The following is a 16,071-nucleotide window of genomic DNA, read 5'->3' on the forward strand; positions in this document are numbered from 1 at the left end:
ATGCTAATTCCTTATTTGGATTTATTTCCTTTTGTTGTATTGGTTCAGTTGCAGACTGCTTTACTTTTGCTTGTTGCTCACACCTTTCACTTTGGAGCTTTAGCACTTTATTTTAGACCAAAAGGATCTTAAAAGAGAAGAATAGAGTCTAAAAAACAGTAACAATATAGGACCAAATCAGTTCCTGAGGAGTTTTTTAAATTGGGTATGCTTTTTTAATTCAAGTTAGTTTTTGACTTCTTCAGTCATTATTTGACTGAAGTTAGATTTCATACAATTTAAATAAATGTAATAATACAGTGTCATTCATATTTGGTTGGTGGGACACATTAATAGTGAGATGTTGAGCCTTTGTCCATGTGTGTACTGGGAGTTGGGGTGTGGGTGAGCGCCGTCTGCTCCCACACACGTTGCCAGGGTAGCAGGAGTAAGGGCGACATTCACCAGATGGCAGCGCCAGCGTGGCACACACAGCAGGCGTCGGCAGGCGTAAGGCGGCATGAAAAAGCTCAGAGGTGCTGTGGTGATGGAGAAGAGGTGAGGATCTCGGGTCCTGGCGGGCGTTTGGATGGACAGTGGGTCAGACAGAAGGAGAAGGAGGGCAATGCCTGCCTGTGGATTACTCTCTGTTTTTAATACAGCAGCAGATGGAGGGAGCTGATGATGACCCTGCAACATCACCCATCTGTAGACCTGGACAGCCAATGAAGTTTCAGGGCATGCTGAAGTTTGAGGTTTCTATTAGAATTTGGGCTACTTTGGCTACCTGCGTGCAGCCAATTAGCTGACCCAAGGTAGGTAAACTAAGTATTATTAACTTGTCTTGTAATCACAATGAAAAATTTCCTCTTAAATATAGAGAAACAGACCATAAAGTAAAGTTTGAATGCCTCACATGTGACATAACTATCACAATTAGAGCCTGATGGGACAGCTAAAAGTTATTCTAGCTAGCTAGGAAAGTAGCAGAAAGTTACTTAGTTTGTAAGGACCTTACTTTGGCAACTTATTTTTAACTATTTGCATTCCTACGTAGGCAGCTCCATTATCATCCAGCAGACTAAGAGAGCCAGCAGCAGTTCTACACCTGTAGTTTTGGACATGCCATTGTTACAAATTAGAGTTAAAGTTATCCCCTTCCCAAAGTTTTATTACACCTTTCTATAACCTGAGAAAAGCTCCAATAGTTTGCATTGAGGTCCCTGTAGTTACTGAATAATAAGCCTTAGTAGGTAATAAGTCTGGAATATGTTATTAGCTAAGTAAAAAAAAATAAAACTAGTTAATTTAGAATGATCCATCTGCAGACCTGAGCCAGCAGTAATTCTATCCAGTTTCAATGTGTGCTCCAAATTTATACATGCACTTCCTAGTGGTTAAAGTTAAGGTCCATCTTACTTGGGCTTCATGTTTGTAGCTATGTTATTAACTAGCTAACTCCCTGCATAATCCAGTTTCAGAGCCTTAGAGCCACAGTAGATCTATGTAGACCTACAGTTTAAGTAGCTAACATATTTAGTAACTACTATTAACTAGGCTAATAAATCATGACATATCGCTGCTATGTCCAGGTATACTCCCGCGCACTGAGAACAGCACACCTGCCAAATGGTGGAGGTGGCTCCTGATCACAGTGGGGGGCCTGAGCAGAGTGTGCAGGTTCTGGCGAGAGCCTATAAAGAATGTGTGCATACTTGATTTGGATTTCCTTGCAGTGACTGGGGTTGGCTTGGAGACAGGACAAGAGAAGCTGGTTGTGTCTGGTTGAGGCAAGCAGCAGAGCCCAGACAGATAGTCTGGGCTCCCTGGCAGTGTGGATGAAGCCCAAATAGCCGTGGGCAGCATACAAACACAGCACCAATGATGGGTGAGCTCAGTGGCACTGGACTTGATGCTGTGAGCCGTGATAAGTTCTGCTGCACAGATAGAGAGGATGCTCACAGAGCTGGTGTTTGGCTGCCCGCCAGGGGCAGGGGAGAACGGCACACCTGTAACAGAGTGCACCAGGGGAACTGCTGCGCCAAGGACATAACCCCTGGAGAGTTGTGGGAATGCACTGCCACTGAAGAGTGGCCACCCAGTGGCACTTGTGCAGGCTGGGGATGTGCACCCCACAGACTGTTTGTTCAGACTGTGTGGACCGCTGGGACAGCTGACCCTTGAGGGGGGCTGTGTAGTCTCCACCACAGGCTCCATGCAAATGTGTGGACCTTAGGGGGTGTGACTATTCAAAATGGCTCTCAGAGTGCACCATACTGACAATTAAAAAGATGAGTTTGTTGTGACTGCTGTTGTTGTTGCTGGGCTGGAAATTTCTTGCTGCTTGTTTAAAGGCACCAGAGTAAAGAACGCTTCACTACACCTCACGTTTGACCTGGGCGGCCGAGCTGCCAGCTGGGGGTGGTAACGAGGAGGCAGAGCGACGAGCTCTTGTTCCCTCTCAGCTCGGGTGCTCATGCTGCCCTTAATGATGATGCTGATCTGGCTGGCAGTGTGAGCGCCTTTTAAAAAGAGCGTAGAGGGAACAGAGAGAGAGGGAGGGCGAGCAGCAGCAAAGGACGAAAGAGTTTAAAAGCTTAGTGAAGAGAAGGACTGAAAAGTCTAGTTGAAATTGCGTATCTTTGGTTAGGTTTTGTTTTATGTTTTTTTTATTTGGGTTTAATTAAAAGATATGGCTGCTGCAACCCTGAACCCTGCCTCCAGCGTCCTCCTTGAGCCTGGGATAGCACATGCGATGCTACAGCAATGCTTTTTGTGTCTTCCTCTATGCCAGCTCTAAGGCATTACACGTTAGGTATTAACTATTAATCTAACACAGCGAGTTGGACAGCAGGTACAAGTCTAAAGCCATGTCATGTCCTGAAACTGCAGGTCTAAAACGGCGGCTGGCTTCAGTTGAGTCTCCAATGGTGCTGGCTTTCAGCAGGGTTAATGCGGGAAGTCAGATGGTCAGATGGAGGTTGGGATGGTGGGCTGGTTTGGGGATTGATGAATCTGCCTTTCACAAAGGAAAAAGGACACAGAGTGGATGTCTGAGTGTGTACTTGGGGGTCTGTATGTGAAAAAGAAATAAAGCTAGAGACTGTAGGTAAGAACAGAAGCACAGAAGAACAGAGGTAGAAAGAGAAAGATGCTCTCTTATGTTCTTCAGTAATTTCTCTCCATTTTTGAAATGTAGACTTACAAAATGTCTAAATGTTTATTCTTGTATTAAGCGATGCTTTGAAAATATTGTGACTGCTTATGGCCATGCCTAAAACAAATGTGAAACTGAACTGAACTGAGAGAGAGAGGGAGAGGTTGTGTCTGCTTCCTCATTCTTCTTCCCCTTATGTTCATTATTTCTTTCACTAGCTTTCCACACTTTCCCTCTCTGTCTCTCTCTCTTTCTCTCTCTTCTCTCTCTCTCTCTCTCTCTCTCTCTCTCTCTCACACACACACACAGACACACACACATACACACCTGTCATCTACCTTGTATATGTGGTCTGGTTGCTGAGCAAATCCCACTAATGAACATCTGTTGCCGTTAATGGATGACAGCAAGGTGAGAGAGATCAGATCATCCCGTCCTCTCTCTCTCTCTCTCCTCTCTCTCTCTCTCTCTCTCTCTCTCTCTCTCTCTCTCTCCTCTCTCTCTCTGTCTCTTTATGTTTGTCTGTGTCTGTCTCTTTCACTTGCTCACTCTCTTTCTCTCTCTCTCTCTCTCTCTCTCTCTCTCTCTCTCTCTCTCTCTCTCTCTCTTTCTCTCTCTCTCTTTCTCACTCTCTTTGTGTTGCTGTCTCTAGCTTAGCTATATTGCCTGTCATTGAAGTCTCAGGTTACATAAAATGACTTTAATATCTGACAATACACACTGTCATATAGCTGGTAGTGAAAGCACACTTTAGAGCCACCATCTCCCCAAATAGCAGTTCATCTCTATCTCAAAACTTTGATGTTTGATACTATGTGCAAAAGTATCCAGACACATCTGTTCAATGTATTTGACTACTTTAAAGGAGAATTCTGCCAAGTGTTTTATAATTAAATGGTTAGGTTGTACACATATTCATTCAGACTGGTTTGGTGTGAAATGCTGTGTCCTGGAGAAACTCTAGAGTCAGATTTGTTTACGGTTATGGTGATAGGAACCAGATGTCTGATACATCTAAAAATGACCTCACAGAAAGTTATTACACCAAATGGCATCAAATCCACTGCCTGATGCCTAGGGCAATGTTTTATAAGAACGTTTTGGTGCAAAATATAGTTTTGTATGCTGGGGAGGTACATGCAGTACGTTGTAGGGCAAAATAGAAGATTTCAGATTTATCACAATCTTGTTATGTGTAGGTATATGAGTTTTGGACACTAAATGAAATGGCTATATTTGCACTGTAGAAATTGTGTCCCCTTCTTCACAACCACTGTAAAGAAATCCAAGTTGATAGGTTTCCCTACATAATTTAACATCAAACCACTCTAACTGACTATTCAATGACTGAATTATGCAGAAATGTAGAAAAATCAGTGGAAGTTTTTTTTAACATGCACCCATTTCTGACACAGGTGTTCACTCAGAGTTTTCATAATCTCCACAGAAAAGCATTGGTAAAAGGAGACTTAGGTCACCTTTCGCCCATGGGTATAAAGCCCCCTAGCATTGGGCTTGGAGCAGTGGAACAGCTTTCTCTGGAGTGATAGAGCTCTATCCAGTATCTTTGGCATGAGCTGGAGTGGCATTTGTGATCCAGAACTAATCGTGCAACATCAGTACCTGACCTCACTAATACTCTTGTGACTGAAAACAATCAAATCCTTGTAGAAATGTTCCAGCATCTGATGTAAAGCCTTCACAAAGGAGTAGAGGCTGTTACTGCAGCAAAGGAGGACAAACTCCCTATTATTACCCTTAATTTCAGAAGAAAGCATCACTCAGTCTTTATAGCTACCAACACTCCCAGACACCCAGCTAGAGCTTACAGCACTAAAATGAGCTTCTTGTGAGTTATGCTAAGTCTATGAGTGTGGGTTTATAGAGTGATACTGTCAGCATTTTGCAAACAAAGGATCATAAATTTATCATAGATTTAAGGACTGGAAGTGTATGAATGTGGCTTGTTTTCACACAAAAGTAGCTGAGCACACTCTATAGCATTAGATAAAAGTATTAACTACAGTAACTCTAAAGGTAAAAGCAATCATCACCCAGCTTAACACTGAAGGCATGAATGCCATAAATCATGAGCATATCATTACATGACAATAAGAGCTTCATAAAAAAGTTTTATGACAAAGTTTAAATATGTATTTTTGCAATTTTCTATCTCAACTCTCACCCATGACCACTGCAATACCTTTATGCCCCACTAGAAGGGCCTGCCCCACAGTTATAATACCTCTGATTTTAATGCTAAATGGTGGACTTAAGCTTGCATTACTTGTCAGCTTTGTTAGCATTGTCGCTCCAGTCAAGTGGAATTCATTTAACTGTTTTTATAGATAACAGTATGATTTAGTCTCAGAAAGTGCATAAGCAAGTCTACTGATGATTATTTAACATTAGCCTGTCAGCTGCATTACTGTTGTAGCTGCAGTACTAACCAAACAAGGAACCTTCAGACATCAAACCTGTTCTGGCTGATTGAGTGAGGGGAAAATGTATCTGATTTTTCATCAAAATACTGCTTCAACTACAGAAATAATTTGCTAGCTTGCAAAGGAAGCCACAAGCAGCATGAAATGTGATGGTAACTTTCCACAGATGAAGAGGAAGTGTGAGTGCATATCTCATCATCATGGGCCCTGCCAGACATTCTGGAAGGACAGGTTGAACCTGAGCCTCTTCTGCTTTATCTCTCTAACGGCTGCCATGACGGTTTGACCTTAGCTGTCCTTGGCTTGCCTCCCTCAGTCTCAGGCACTGATGAAAAACCCCCATCCCTCTATCCCACCATCCATCCTTCTCTTTCATCTTTCTCCATCTCTTCATCCCTCTCATCCTCAGGAGCTTCTATGGCCCTCTAGCTCCCACTTCATCACTTCAAAGGAACAGAGAGGAAGAGAGAGAGATAGAGAGAGAGGGATATCAAACAGGCATGCTGTAAATAAGAACGGATCATCTAAGTCTAGTGCTTACATACATCCTGAAGAAGGTCATCTAGAATTGTCTAAATATTGAGTCCAATAACAAACAGTCCACCATGTAATTCAAAACGCAATTACTAGCATCATATTGGTCTCAAAACTAATGTTATCATTTGGAATGCGCTGGCGATCTTTTTTCAGCCTGTGTTTTCTTTTCTCTTTCTCCATTCCCTTACAGATTTACTGGCCACTTTATTAGAAACCCCTGTTTTTTAGCTCCACTGCCTTGTAGAGACTGTAGCCCATCTGTCAGTGCAGTTTGTGTTAGTCATGTAGCTCTTCATCAGTGGTCAGTTTCTGACCACAGAGCTTGTCTTGGTGTATTTTTGGTGGTGGACCACTCCCGACCCAGCAATAGCCACATTTACATGCAGCCTGATAAGCCGTTAATAATCTGACTAACATCAGAATAGAATATGTCCATGTAAAAACCTCAATAATCTAGTCCGATTGAAGCTATTTGGAATACATTTCTATCTGACTGAATGAGGTGGGTAATCTTGTAAATAACCTGCTAAATATAAGAATAAAAAATGTAAACGCCTGAATTCATTACATTCCCAATCAGAAAGTTTAAGAATGTTTTGCATGTTTGCATCATAGTGAAAATTTTTAATGTTCGTCATGGAGACAAAGTTTATGCTTTGAACTTTAAAAGATGGCAGTGAAACAGACGTCCAGCTTCTGTGTCTCAGAGCATCAAGTCTTCCTCTTGTACATGTGAAGTACATTTTCCTGAGTCTGAGATCATTTTAAATGAATTAAAAATGCAAGCAGGCCACCACACACACCAACATGTCAGTGTCACTGCTGTGCTAAGAATGTTCCACCACCCAAATAACATCTGGACAGGAAGATCTGTGACCAAAAACCGACCAATGATGAATGTGGTAGAGTTGCCTCATAAACTATGCAGCAACAGAAAGACTATGGTCTATAATTTTATACCTGTATAATTATTACTGAGTGGTGTCAAGCTGGTGCTGACTCCTGACGGCCATATGGACAGTGTTTCTTCAAAAGGTCCTGTCTTCTGTTTGGGTCCTTAAGCTTCTTAACAGATTGTTCGTGATTCTTCTGATTGTCCCCATCAGACTTGCTGCAGGCCATCATCTTCCTCTTTTACCTTTAACTGCTCTAGGTATAATCATCATTTCTAATTAATTGTTTTTTCTCATAATACATTTAAAGTAAAAGAGCTTCAGTTCAGTTATCTGTCCATTAAGTGAAAATATAGTGGGCTATATGCCAAAAAGTATTCAGACATTCTTCCAATAAGTGAATTCAGATATGCCCCCATTGCTGACACAGGCATTCAGTTGTGCAAACAGAGCTTGTATAATTTACATAGAAAAGCACTGACCAATAGAATGGGATGCTCTGGAGCAGCCATACATAAGCCTATGATCGCCACGCCTTGTACCAAGTCTCAAATAGAGGGGTATAAAGCCTCCCAGCATTGGGCTGTGAAGCAGTAGAACTGCATTCTCTGGTGTGATGAAGCACCATCCAATACCTTTGTGGCTGAATGCAATCAAACCCTCATAGCAGTGTTCCAACTTCTAGTGTAAAACTTTCTCAGAAGAGTAAAGGCTAAGAGGGACAAATTCCTTATCAACATCCTTGATTTCAGAAGAAATAATGGATGAGTAGGTGTCTACAAACTTTTGGATATATAGGGCATGTGGAGTTGGCCGTTGAGCAGAAGTACAAGGTAGGCTGAATGGCCAATGTATGCAAAACAACAACATCCTGTTCCACTTAATTTGGATCCCTTGGCAGGTTTGTTTCTAAACAAACTGTCTAATTAAAATGGTAGTTTATCAAGTTACAGAACCATGCACTCCCCATAAACACATTCTTTCATATGTACTGTTGCAAGTTTTAAAGAATGTTGACAAAATCCCAAAAAATGATATTGAAATGACCTCACTCTCATTTCATTACTCAGGGCAGTACACAGGCATCTGTTAGCTGACGAGATTTGGCTGTTAGTATTCTCCTCCAAGCATGTTGAGCTGTTCAATGATGTTGTCATTGAATATATTACATGACTCACAAGAAGCACATGCTAGCCTTGACTCTTCCAGCATGGTAGCACTGGGTGATGGGGGGGACTTGTATATGTATATATCATTTGTATTGATCTATTTTATTACAGTTCAAAATAGCATGACTGGTTCAGACTGATTCATCCAATTTACAGGCCTGAATTTAGGCCAAGATGCATGATGCATGGAATTATACTGGTTGTTTCTAGTTAAGGTTTATCTCTGGGCTACGATTAACTAGTGGACTATTTTATACAAGACATAATCTGAAGTTTAATGCATTGCACCGTGATATTGGCTCTAAACATGGCCACTCACACACTTTCTATTGCCTCATCATTTGCTGTCACGCTGAGGCACTTGAAATGAAGTCTGGACTCAATTCTCCACCAACTTGAAGAGGATCCCTGCTGTGGGTGTGTGTGAAGAGGCCGGCTGGTTTGGTGGCTCTGAGTGAGTATATGTGTGTGTGTGTGTGTTGTGTGTGTGTGTGTGTATGTGTGAAGAGGCTGGCTGTGACACTTTGAGCCCCTCTGCTCTGAGGTGAAATGAGTCATGCCCGCAAGCAAGGGCTAGTCTAGCTGCACGATCACAGACACAAAGCAATAGTGGAACACAGAAAACGTCCGTTAGGGATCAGGTAGTTACTCAAAAATGTGATCCATTACAAATGACTAATCACTTCTCTCAAACTGTAAAATATGTAAAACCCAAACACATATACAGTAAACTGGTGGATAATTGGCAAGATGTCAATAACATGATTGGGTATAAAAGAACATCCCAGAGAGGCTGAGTCTCTCAGAAGTAAAGATGATGAGGGTTCACCACTCTGTGAAAGACTGCACGATCAAATAGTGCAACCATTTAAGAATAATGTTTCTCAATGTAAAATAGCAAAGAACTTTTGCTTTTCATCTATGGTGCATAATATCATTAAAAGATTCAGAGAATCTGGATGAATCTCTGTATGCAAGGGATAAGGCCAAAAAAACAATATTTGCCATGATCTTTGGCCTTCAGACAGCACTGCATTAAAAACGGACATGATTCCCTAGTGGAAATCACTGCATGGGATCAGGAACTCTTCTGAAAAAGTCTCTGAACACAGTTTGTCGCTGCATCCACAAATGCTAATTAAAACACTGAAATGCAAAGAAGAAACTGTATATAAACTGGATCCCGAAATGCTGCCACCTTTTCTGGGCCTGAGCTCATATAAAATGGACTTAGGTGAAGTGTAAAAGTGTTCTGTAGTCCAACAAATGAACGTTTGAATTTCTCTTTGACCTCCGGGCTAAAGAGCACTCAGCTTGTTATCAGTCATGATTCAAAAGCACCATTAATGTTGAACAACATATACAGGCTTTCGTTAACACATACTGCCATCCAGACGACATCTTTTTCAGGGAAGGTCTTGCTTATTTCAGTAAGACAATGTCAAACCACATTCAGCATGTATAACAGGAGCATGGCTCCATATTAAAAGAGTCTAGGTGTTAAACTGGCCTGCCTATTTTTCAACAAAACATTTTACAGTTTTAACATTTGATTTGTTGTCTTTGTACTATTATTATTTGTCACATGATTTTTTTATTATTTTGAATGTTATTTTATTAAAGAAATAAAATAGAATAAGATAACCCAAAACCCTCTGTCATGCCTCAGACTGAATCAGACTCAATGTCCCACAATGCTTCAGGAGATCACATGACTCTGCATAATCACATGCGTCACTACCAGCATTCACAGTCTCCTGATTATTAACCCAACACACCTGTGCATGATGACCTAGTTAGTTAGTATATAAGCCCGGGCTTCAGCTAGATTCAGTGTGAAGTATTGTTTCTCCTGGAGCATCCTGAGCGTTTAGTTTGTTATTCTGAATTCTGTGTTATGACTGTATCTTTGTTATTTTGACTTTTTGACCTCCCCCTTTTTGTACCTTCACCTGCTGGTTTTGCGTATTTGAACATGGACATTTTTTGGATTGTTTATTGACCATGATATTGTCTTCCCCTTGGATTTTGGTTGCCTGTGCTTTTTGGTATTTGACCCTTGCCTGTTTTTGACCCTGATACTCGTTCTCCTGTATTAAACGAACTTATCCGCGTTCGTCTGACTCCTGTGCCCATCCTAACACCCTCCCACTCCCTACAGCACCTATAAATTCTCTTCTTTATAAAGAAAATGCATATATAAACAAATACAAAATAGTAAAGGTGGCTGTAACAGTCAAAAAAAAAAAAAGAAAAAAAAAGAAAAAAGTAGCAGCAATAACAGAAACAGTGGTAATACAATCTCATGCATCAATATCCACAGAGTCCATTTGCTCCACATATGTAATGACAGGCTGTGGTTAAACGTAGGCGGGTGTGTATCTTTCCATTTGAATATTGTCACGATTGGCCCCTCCCAGTCCTGTCCATGTGTTAGTGTTTTGGTTTAGCCCTTGTGTGTTTTTGTTTTGGTTTTTCTAGTCCAACCCCCTCGTTTCAAGTCTCCGCCCAGCATTGTTTTCACCTGTCCCTCGTTACCCTTTGTTATTTAAGCCCTGTGTTTGCCCTTAGTGTTTGCTGGTCTTTGTTTGTTGTATGTTTGGTTGCTTTGTTTGAATCTGTGTTGTTGGTTGTTTCTGGTTTATGTCATGTCTGACCCACAATCTATCCGTATTGGCTCAATGACCCTGGACCGTGATGACCCTGATTTTGGATTTGCCCTCAATAAAAGTCGCTTACCTCCGCACATGCGTCCGCTACCTCGCTCCTCGTTACAAATATCAATCGTCTTGCTAACAAAGTTGTAAAAGCTATCACAGTTTTTGTTGTTTTGCCTATACAAATATCTTGAGGTATCACCCCAAATATAGCCGCAAGTCGTGAAGTGGGAATAAAAGCTTCTAAAACATTTGCAAGAAAGGACAACATTAATTTAGAACAAGACCAATACATATGTGAAAGGGTGGCTAGATCTGTTTTTCACACATAGGGTCATCTTTGTACTATTTTTAATTAAATATAGGGCCTAAACAATTTGCACATCATTGAGTTTTGTTTTTATTTTCATTTTGCACAGCGTCCCACCTTTTTTGGAAATGGGGTTGTAAAGATCTTGTAGATGTTCTGTTAATACATTACTTACATTAAGTAGATGCATTGTTAATGTGTTACTTCCACTGCATTTTAATGCACAATTATTGTTTTATTTGCTACATTTAACAAATGAGAGAAACAAATAAAACAGAAAATGTGGCCTGTGCAAAAGTTATGGCACATTTTATTTTTCAAACTCAGCAAATAAAGAAATATTTCACACTAATAATTTGTCCTTTTACTCAACAGCCAATTTATTGGCTTCAGCTGCCACTATCTAGATGCACAATTGGCTTCAGCTGCCACTATCTAGGTGCACAAACTGTAGTCCATCTATTTTTGCACAGTTTATCAGCCCCACTTGGGCCCCAGTCAACATTAGTAATTTTCTGACCACAAGCCTGCTATTGTCCAGGTATTATTTGTGTGGTGTACCATTCTCGCAGCAGTGACATTGACATAGTATTGGCATGGTGCCAGTTTGAGGTGCTAGTGTCAGTGTCAGGGTTGTTACTGGTCAGCACCACTGCTTCATTGAGAGTGGTTCACTACCCAAAAATATCCAGCCGAAAGCAGCTCTGAGTGGCCTGTTTCTGAAGGGCTTTGGGATTGCTAATGCTAACTGTGCTTTAACAGATGGACAACAGTCTCTTACTGTACACCAGCCAGGTGGAGCTACCAAGCAAGGGTTTCTCAAAAAGTGGCTGGGTGTGCCTAAAGTACCACACAGGATGAAAAGCAGCATGCTTAAAATAAAATTGTATGTTCTTTTTCCATGTAACAGAAATAGTGATCATTTGGCACTCGCTGCCTGAGGATGTTGGTTGATCTGGTCCTTATTGCCTCTCCGTCTCTCTCTGTAAATTGCAGGGCAGGTTATTATTGCCAAAAGCCCTGGGGGGCTATACACACGCCTCTAAATATAGTAATCACCCTCCATCCCACTACCTCTGCATGTGACGCATGCGAGCGCCCCACTGCCACATGCATCACCACTCAGAACCATAAGAAACGTATCTGCTCTAGGCACTGGATGCTGAGGTGATTAAACAAGGTTCATATGATTCATGACTGCTTCTATAAATTCTTTTATGTCACGTTACAGTGCAGTTTTTCAAGCCTTGTTCTTCTGAAAGCTGTCAACCGAACTGCCAGCACGGGTTTGTTTCCCTTCCCGTCTTGGCCTGGCCTGATTGAGCACTGTTTGCTTTTTGGTAGAATGAATAAGAGGGGCTCCTGGGGCCTGCTGAGGCTTTCGGCCTGTAAAGGGGAAATGTGAAAGGAAGATGATTTGAAGGACAAGAGCAAGTGTCTGGCTGCGGTGAACCTGAATGGACTTCCATCTATAATGTGTTTGTGTATTCAGACTCAGTCAAACACACACTCTTTCTGACACACATAAGTCTATTTTTTGTCCAAGATGTTTTATACAGCACATATGTGAGTACACATATGTAATAATATGTCTTATACATGCAGTACTATGCAAAAGTCAGAGACACCCTTTCCTTTGCTAATTTTTCTATCAAAACAACAAATACAAGTTATTCATTTTTCAGGACATTAGGTATAATATAATCCACTTGCATTCCAGAAAAATATTATTTAATATTTTCAGAGAAAGATGCAGTTTTAGCACATGTTTATAATATATGCAAATATATATATGCAAATGTAATGCATATAATTGCCATCACCATTGACAAAGATGATCATTGATCAATAAAATGCTGTGTTAAAATCTATTGAGATTACATTATATACGGAAGCTCAGCCTAATTCATTTATCCCTTTTTTACGTTTATCCAGCATGAAAAGAGAACATTCGTGGCCAGATGTGCTAAGCCTGTCACACCAGTTTTAGGTGCAAATAGGACACATTTTGATGATGTGTTATGTTCAAAACTAGGGTGCAAGCGAAAATGCACAGTTTATGTGCCATATACTCTATTTTCAATGTTTCCCATCATATAGAACACATTTTGTTGTAGATACTGTCAGAAACCAGCTGACAATTTTTTAATTTCCAGTCAAATTGTCCACTAATATAACACATATTTCTGAAGATATTAGATATGACATAATCCACTTGCAGAGGCAATGAGAAAGTCAGTGGAAAACAAGAGAAAACAGGAGTTTCAAAACAGCAGGTAAAAACATTATTAAATGTTATAGAAAAAATTGTCCTAATAACCATGTAAGTCTTAGTAGACAATAAAAATTTTCCCCATCAGACAAACACTACACTGTAAGTGTAAATTTGCAGTAAATTACTGACTAGTTGCATTACATTCACAGCAATTTACTGAACCATATTAACAAAATGTAAAATAGCATCTGTACACTGTGTTACCTGAATCACAATATTACTGTGATGTCTTTTGCTGTAGTCAGTGTAATCTGACCTATAAATGTGTTTTTAGTGTAAAATTTGAAAGATAAACTGAATTAAATGAACATAGTTATTCAGCATGCTTTGCCATGTATTTCCACATAATGTTTCAAGTGCGTCTCAAGTTTTTAAATGCAAATACACACTTACAAACAGATTAACTTTGCTTCTAACTTGTATAAACATAACCAAAACATGAGACAATACCAAGAAACAATGCAATTTTGCAATGTTACACCATTTAAACAAGTTACAACATTTATCTCTTTAAACCACTTGGTACAGCTAGGGTTGCAGTCCATTACCAACAAATAAATAAAAATAAATTAGTTGATTTCACAATAAAATGGTGAATACAGCATTTTACTATGACAAATGTTACTATGACAAAGTTATTGCAGATAATGCTAAATAAACTTCTAAGATTGAACTGTGGAGGTGTAAAAATATTCCTGCAGATTTCTTTGAAAAACTGAAAGTGAGTCTGGAAGCTGTAATAAAGGCAAAGTTTGGACACAATAAATACTGCAAATGTGATTTTATATGTAGTTGTAGAGGCTTCTGTGTAATTTGATGTTAGATCCGTGTTTTCTGCTTTTTGTCCTGATGCTGAAAAACTTCATTTCCATTTTGATTTAAAATTCAATCTGATTTTTCTACAGTACCATATAATTTATATGTAAGTATATGTGTCATGTATACGTAAGAATATACTGTCCCTGTCTAATCTGAAACGTTTTTGGCATTTTTCATTTTATTTACATAATTTAAAGTTGCTGTTCACACAGTGTCAAAAAACTGAAGCAACAGAAGTGGTCTTAGCGTACAATTTGTGATGTGAACTTATTATGTTAATTTGTTGTAAAATAATTTTTTTGTACCTCAATGTAGAAAAAATGTATATAATATGAATATGTATGAAATGCTATGTCTCAATTGTGTTATATAGGAATGTACAGCTCTGTGTAACAATTACATGTTCCATATGCATTAAACCAATGTACGTATCTGTATATAATAAGAGTTTTCTAAGGCATTCCCTAAATTCAACACTCATCAAACTAAATCAGCTTTGGCCTATTTTAAAAGCAGGATGTTTAGTAAAAAAAATTTTTCTTTATAAGGCCCAACTAAATGCCCCCACAGCATCCCCACAATGTCACACATTTTCATGTTTTCCTGTCAATCAGGGATGATCCCACCAACAACTCAAAACAGAGCCACTCAACCCTGAGCTAAATAATGGCAGCTTAGAGTCCAGATCCTTTGCACTTCGATAAGAACGAGAGCTGATATTTACATTGAGAGGATGATCCACTGTTAATATGTCCAGTTTGTTAATCAGCTTACTTTATTTATGCGCCTTGCTAGACACTTTTAAATGTGTTAATTACGTTCATTTACAGAACACCATGTGTACATCCTCCACTGACGGAGAGAGAAACTAACACACACAAACACTCATTTGAATGACAGAGGTGTGTGTCAATTTTCATACGCACACACACAGTGCCAGGTGTGTGGGGGTGTTTGCAAATATGCTCACACAAACACACACGCACAGTCATACACACAGCAGTGCATGCAGGCCGATGTCAAAGCTATGCTGCAGCTTGTGTTTACTTTAGTAAAACGGTGTTAGTTTTGGCAGTCATTATGCAAAACTCCAGAGTTGTGCGTCTTGTTGACTCGTTCTTGAGCCTACATTTGATTATGAGTTTTATTCAAATGTCTCTTTCTCTCTCTTTGTCTTTCTTTCTTTCTTTCTTTCTTTCTTTCTTTCTTTCTTTCTCTCTCTCTCTCTCTCTCACTCACTCAGCCCCATTAAGAAGAGCATGCTGGGGAACAGAACAAATGAACTTCCATCAATCTGCAGCTCAAGGCTGAGAAAACAGACAGTGAGCCTGTGTGAAAATAACGAGTGTGAGAGCCATATTAAGAAGCTGATGAGCCTCCTTCATCATCACCTCCCCACAACCTCCATCCAGCGTTCCCAGACCCATTAGAATTCCCTCCAGAGCTCCAAAGAATAACACTAATCTTCACTAACACACTAGCTCAGACTGGCCCAATCTCCCCTGTTATCCACAGGGCCTGAGGCTGGTGTCTGGAGGCTAAACATAGCAGCCGTCTGTCCAGTGCTCTGACCCCAGACCAGTCTATCTAAGACCCCAGTGTTGCCAGATTGGGATGTTTTCTGCCAAATTGGGCTGCTTTGCTTGGCAACATTGTGATGATCCCAGTCTGGCTATTGTTAGGCAACAAAATGGATTATTCTCATTGTAAAATGGACCAGTAAACTGTAATGGTTTACCTTTTGGTTGAATTGTATGGTAAGTAATTTGTGTCTAAACAGTGCCTATTTGGACGGACAAAATGTGGACAGGTATTTGGAAGGTTTAAATAA

General features: G+C 40.1%; 1 long non-coding RNA gene across 1 annotated transcript in view; it reads left to right on the forward strand.

Annotated features, from left to right (window-relative positions):
* The first annotated feature begins 499 nt into the window (after positions 1 to 499).
* The window catches only part of LOC119265947, a 15,579-nt gene continuing 7 nt past the window's right edge, over positions 500 to 16,071 (forward strand). The window contains exons 1-3 of the long non-coding RNA XR_005131770.1: positions 500 to 794; positions 8,537 to 8,633; positions 15,484 to 16,071. The exon at positions 15,484 to 16,071 is cut by the window's right edge and continues 7 nt beyond it. This is a non-coding gene — a long non-coding RNA (uncharacterized LOC119265947). The remainder of the gene's footprint in view (positions 795 to 8,536; positions 8,634 to 15,483) is intronic.

The sequence above is a fragment of the Pygocentrus nattereri genome, chromosome 18 (assembly GCF_015220715.1).
Source record: "Pygocentrus nattereri isolate fPygNat1 chromosome 18, fPygNat1.pri, whole genome shotgun sequence".
Lineage (NCBI taxonomy): Eukaryota > Metazoa > Chordata > Actinopteri > Characiformes > Serrasalmidae > Pygocentrus > Pygocentrus nattereri.